This window comes from Colletes latitarsis, unplaced genomic scaffold (assembly GCF_051014445.1).
Source record: "Colletes latitarsis isolate SP2378_abdomen unplaced genomic scaffold, iyColLati1 scaffold0007, whole genome shotgun sequence".
In the NCBI taxonomy this organism is placed as follows: Eukaryota; Metazoa; Arthropoda; class Insecta; order Hymenoptera; family Colletidae; genus Colletes; species Colletes latitarsis.
Window position 1 is genome coordinate 22,483,370 of NW_027488367.1, and position 6,798 is coordinate 22,490,167.

Consider the following 6,798-nt stretch of genomic DNA (forward strand, 5'->3'; position numbering starts at 1 on the left):
TCACGTAGTAGTGTGGTACCACACTGAAACAGTCCATTAAACCTGGTTTGGATCAATATTTTAGAGGATAACGCATGTTAGGTCTAGGTTAGGTCTGGGATTTTCACCCTTCAGACTCATACTTTCGCATTCTTCACATACTTGTTGAACGGATGCTGGGTTTTTTCTGGTATGGATCACGTACTAATGTGGTACCACACTGAAACAGTCCATTAAACGTGGTTTTGATCAATATTTTAGAGGATAACGCATAGTTAGGTTTGGGATAGGTCTGGGATTTGACCTCATCAGACTCATACTTTCGCACACTTCACATACTCGTTGAACAGATCCTGGGTTATTTTCTGGTTTGGATCACATAGTAATGTGGTACCACACTGAAACAGTCGATTAAACCTGGTTTCGATGAATATTTTAGAGAATAATTCATGTTAGGTCTAGGTTAGGTCTGAGATTTGCTCTCATCAGGCTCATTCTTTCGCATATTTCTCATACTTGATGGCTAGATCCTGGGCTGTTCCTGGATTGTATCACGTAGTAATGTGGTACCACGCTAAAACAGTCGATTAAACCAGGTTTCGATCAATATTTTTGAGGATAACGCATGTTAGGTCTAGGTTAGGCCTGGGATTTTCACTCATCAGACTCATACTTTCGCATTCTTCTTATACTTGTTGAACTGATCCTGGGTTTTTTCTGGTTTGGATCACGTAGTAATGTGGTACCACACTGAAACAGTCGATTAAACCTGGTTTCGATCAATATTTTAGAGGATAACGCAAGTTAAGTCTGGGATTGGTCTGGGATTTGACCTCATCAGACTCATACTTTCGCACACTTCACATACTCGTTGAACAGATCCTGGGTTATTTTCTGGTTTGTATCACGCAGTAGTGTGGTACCACACTGAAACAGTCGATTAAACCTGGTTTCGATGAATATTTTAGAGAATAATTCATGTTAGGTCTAGGTTAGGTCTGAGATTTGCTCTCATCAGGCTCATTCTTTCGCATATTTCTCATACTTGATGGCTAGATCCTGGGCTTTTTCTGGATTGCATCAGGTAGTAATGAAGTACAACACTGAAACAGTCAATTAAACCTGGTTTCCATCAATATCTTAGAGGAAACGCAAGTTAGGTCTGGGATTGGTCTGGGATTTGCCCTCATCAGGCTCATACTTTCGCGTTTTTCACATACTTGTTGAACAGATCCTGGGTTTTTTCTGGTTTGGATCACGTAGTAGTGTGGTACCACACTGAAACAGTCCATTAAACCTGGTTTGGATCAATATTTTAGAGGATAACGCATGTTAGGTTTGGGATAGGCCTGGGATTTGACCTCATCAGACTCATACTTTCGCACACTTCACATACTCGTTGAACAGATCCTGGGTTATTTTCTGGTTTGGATCACATAGTAATGTGGTACCACACTGAAACAGTCGATTAAACCTGGTTTCGATCAATATTTTAGAGAATAATTCATGTTAGGTCTAGGTTAGGTCTGGGATTTGCTCTCATCAGGCTCGTTCTTTCGCGTTTTTCACATACTTGTTGAACAGATCCTGGGTTTTTTCTGGTCTGTATCACGTAGTAATGAAGTACAACACTGAAACAGTCAATTAAACCTGGTTTCCATCAATATCTTAGAGGACAACGCAAGTTAGGTCTAGGTTAGCCCTGGGATTTTCACTCATCAGACTCATACTTTCGCATTCTTCACATACTTGTTGAACGGATGCTGGGTTTTTTCTGGTATGGATCACGTACTAATGTGGTACCACACTGAAACAGTCCATTAAACGTGGTTTTGATCAATATTTTAGAGGATAACGCATAGTTAGGTTTGGGATAGGTCTGGGATTTGACCTCATCAGACTCATACTTTCGCACACTTCACATACTCGTTGAACAGATCCTGGGTTATTTTCTGGTTTGGATCACATAGTAATGTGGTACCACACTGAAGCAGTCGATTAAACCTGGTTTGGATGAATATTTTAGAGAATAATTCATGTTAGGTCTAGGTTAGGTCTGAGATTTGCTCTCATCAGGCTCATTCTTTCGCATATTTCTCATACTTGATGGCTAGATCCTGGGCTGTTCCTGGATTGTATCACGTAGTAATGTGGTACCACGCTGAAACAGTCGATTAAACCTGGTTCCGATCAATATTTTAGAGGACAACGCAAGTTAGGTCTGGGATAGGTCTGGGATTTGCCCTCATCCGGCTCATACTTTCGCGTTTTTCACATACTTGTTGAACAGATCCTGGGTTTTCTCTGGTTTGGATCACGTAGTAGTGTGGTACCACACTGAAACAGTCCATTAAACCTGGTTTGGATCAATATTTTAGAGGATAACGCATGTTAGGTTTGGGATAGGCCTGGGATTTGACCTCATCAGACTCATACTTTCGCACACTTCACATACTCGTTGAACAGATCCTGGGTTATTTTCTGGTTTGGATCACATAGTAATGTGGTACCACACTGAAACAGTCGATTAAACCTGGTTTCGATCAATATTTTAGAGAATAATTCATGTTAGGTCTAGGTTAGGTCTGGGATTTGCTCTCATCAGGCTCGTTCTTTCGCATATTTCTCATACTTGATGGCTAGATCCTGGGCTTTTTCTGGATTGCATCACGTAGTAATGAAGTACAACACTGAAACAGTCAATTAAACCTGGTTTCCATCAATATCTTAGAGGACAACGCAAGTTAGGTCTAGGTTAACCCTGGGATTTTCACTCATCAGACTCATACTTTCGCATTCTTCACATACTTGTTGAACGGATCCTGGGTTTTTTCTGGTTTGGATCACGTAGTAATGTGGTACCACACTGAAACATTCAATTAAACCTGGTCTTGATAAATATTTTAGAGTATAACGCAAGTTAGGTCTGGCATAGGTCTGGGATTCGCCCTCATCAGGCTCATACTTTCGCGTTTTTCACATACTTGTTGAACAGATCCTGGGTTTTTTCTGGTCTGTATCACGTAGTAGTGTGGTACCACACTGAAACAGTCCATTAAACCTGGTTTGGATGAATTGTTTAGAGGATAACGCATGTTAGGTCTAGGTTAGCCCTGGGATTTTCACTCATCAGACTCATACTTTCGCATTCTTCACATACTTGTTGAACGGATCCTGGGTTTTTTCTGGTTTGGATCACGTAGTAGTGTGGTGCCACACTGAAACATTCAATTAAACCTGGTCTTGATAAATATTTTAGAGGATAACGCAAGTTAGGTCTGGCATAGGTCTGGGATTCGCCCTCATCAGGCTCATACTTTCGCGTTTTTCACATACTTGTTGAACAGATCCTGGGTTATTTTCTGGTTTGGATCACATAGTAATGTGGTACCACACTGAAACAGTCGATTAAACCTGGTTTCGATCAATATTTTAGAGAATAATTCATGTTAGGTCTAGGTTAGGTCTGGGATTTGCTCTCATCAGGCTCGTTCTTTCGCATATTTCTCATACTTGATGGCTAGATCCTGGGCTTTTTCTGGATTGCATCACGTAGTAATGAAGTACAACACTGAAACAGTCAATTAAACCTGGTTTCCATCAATATCTTAGAGGACAACGCAAGTTAGGTCTGGGATAGGTCTGGGATTTGCCCTCATCCGGCTCATACTTTCGCGTTTTTCACATACTTGTTGAACAGATCCTGGGTTTTCTCTGGTTTGGATCACGTAGTAGTGTGGTACCACACTGAAACAGTCCATTAAACCTGGTTTGGATCAATATTTTAGAGGATAACGCGTGTTAGGTCTAGGTTAGGTCTGGGATTTTCACCCTTCAGACTCATACTTTCGCATTCTTCACATACTTGTTGAACGGATGCTGGGTTTTTTCTGGTATGGATCACGTACTAATGTGGTACCACACTGAAACAGTCCATTAAACCTGGTTTCGATCAATATTTTAGAGAATAATTCATGTTAGGTCTAGGTTAGGTCTGGGATTTGCTCTCATCAGGCTCGTTCTTTCGCATATTTCTCATACTTGATGGCTAGATCCTGGGCTTTTTCTGGATTGCATCACGTAGTAATGAAGTACAACACTGAAACAGTCAATTAAACCTGGTTTCCATCAATATCTTAGAGGACAACGCAAGTTAGGTCTGGGATAGGTCTGGGATTTGCCCTCATCAGGCTCATACTTTCGCGTTTTTCACATACTTGTTGAACAGATCCTGGGTTTTCTCTGGTTTGGATCACGTAGTAGTGTGGTACCACACTGAAACATTCAATTAAACCTGGCCTTGATAAATATTTTGTAGGTTAACGCAAGTTAGGTCTGGGATAGGTCTGGGATTTGCTCTCATCAGGCTCATTCTTTCGCATATTTCTCATACTTGATGGCTAGATCCTGAGCTTTTTCTGGATTGCATCACGTAGTAATGTAGTACCACACTGAAACAGTCAATAAAACCTGGTTTCCATCAATATTTTAGAGGACAACGCAAGTTAGGTCTAGGTAAGTCCTGAGATTTTCACTGATCAGACTCATACATTCGCATTCTTCACATACTTGTTGAACGGATCCTGGGTTTTTTCTGGTTTGGAACACGTAGTTATGTGGGTCCACACTGAAACAATCAATTAAACCTGGTCTTGATAAATATTTTAGAGGATAACGCGTGTTAGGTCTGGGATAGGTCTGGGATTTGCCCTCATCAGACTCATACTTTCGCACACTTCACATACTCGTTGAACAGATCCTGGGTTATTTTCTGGTTTGGATCACATAGTAATGTGGTACCACACTGAAACAGTCGATTATAACCAGGTTTCGATCAATATTTTTGAGGATAACGCATATTAGGTCTAGGTTAGGCCTGGGATTTTCACTCATCAGACTCATACTTTCGCATTCTTCACATACTTGTTGAACGGATCCTGGGTTTTTTCTGGTTTGGATCACGTAGTAATGTGGGTCCACACTGAAACAATCAATTAAACCTGGTCTTGATAAATATTTTAGAGGATAACGCATGATAGGTCTGGGATAGGTCTGGGATTTGCCCTCATCAGACTCATACTTTCGCACACTTCACATACTCGTTGAACAGATCCTGGGTTATTTTCTGGTTTGGATCACATAGTAATGTGGTACCACACTGAAACTGTCGATTAAACCAGGTTTCGATCAATATTTTTGAGGACAACGCATGTTAGGTCTAGGTTAGGCCTGGGATTTTCATTCATCAGACTCATACTTTCGCATTCTTCACATACTTGTTGAACTGAAACTGGGTTTTTTTCTGGTTTGGATCACGTAGCAATGTGGTTCCACACTGAAACAGTCGGTTAAACCTGGTTTCGATCAATATTTTAGTGGATAACGCAAGTTAGGTCTGGGATAGGTCTGGGATTTGCCCTCATCAGACTCATACTTTCGCACACTTCACATACTCGTTGAACAGATCCTGGGTTATTTTCTGGTTTGGATCACATAGTAATGTGGTACCACACTGAAACAGTCGATTAAACCAGGTTTCGATCAATATTTTTGAGGATAACGCATATTAGGTCTAGGTTAGGCCTGGGATTTTCACTCATCAGACTCATACTTTCGCATTCTTCACATACTTGTTGAACGGATCCTGGGTTTTTTCTGGTTTGGATCACGTAGTAATGTGGGTCCACACTGAAACAATCAATTAAACCTGGTCTTGATAAATATTTTAGAGGATAACGCATGTTAGGTCTGGGATAGGTCTGGGATTTGACCTCATCAGACTCATACTTTCGCACACTTCACATACTCGTTGAACAGATCCTGGGTTTTTTCTGGTTTGGTTCAGGTAGTAATGTGGTACCACACTGAAACATTCAATTAAACCTGGTCTTGATAAATATTTTAGAGGATAACGCAAGTTAGGTCTGGCATAGGTCTGGGATTCGCCCTCATCAGGCTCATACTTTCGCGTTTTTCACATACTTGTTGAACAGATCCTGGGTTATTTTCTGGTTTGGATCACATAGTAACGTGGTACCACACTGAAACAGTCGATTAAACCTGGTTTCGATCAATATTTTAGAGAATAATTCATGTTAGGTCTAGGTTAGGTCTGGGATTTGCTCTCATCAGGCTCGTTCTTTCGCATATTTCTCATACTTGATGGCTAGATCCTGGGCTTTTTCTGGATTGCATCACGTAGTAATGAAGTACAACACTGAAACAGTCAATTAAACCTGGTTTCCATCAATATCTTAGGGGACAACGCAAGTTAGGTCTGGGATAGGTCTGGGATTTGCCCTCATCAGGCTCATACTTTCGCGTTTTTCACATACTTGTTGAACAGATCCTGGGTTTTCTCTGGTTTGGATCACGTAGTAGTGTGGTACCACACTGAAACAGTCCATTAAACCTGGTTTGGATCAATATTTTAGAGGATAACGCATGTTAGGTCTAGGTTAGGTCTGGGATTTTCACCCTTCAGACTCATACTTTCGCATTCTTCACATACTTGTTGAACGGATGCTGGGTTTTTTCTGGTATGGATCACGTACTAATGTGGTACCACACTGAAACAGTCCATTAAACGTGGTTTTGATCAATATTTTAGAGGATAACGCATAGTTAGGTTTGGGATAGGTCTGGGATTTGACCTCATCAGACTCATACTTTCGCACACTTCACATACTCGTTGAACAGATCCTGGGTTATTTTCTAGTTTGGATCACATAGTAATGTGGTACCACACTGAAACAGTCGATTAAACCTGGTTTGGATGAATATTTTAGAGGATAACGCAAGTTAGGTCTGGCATAGGTC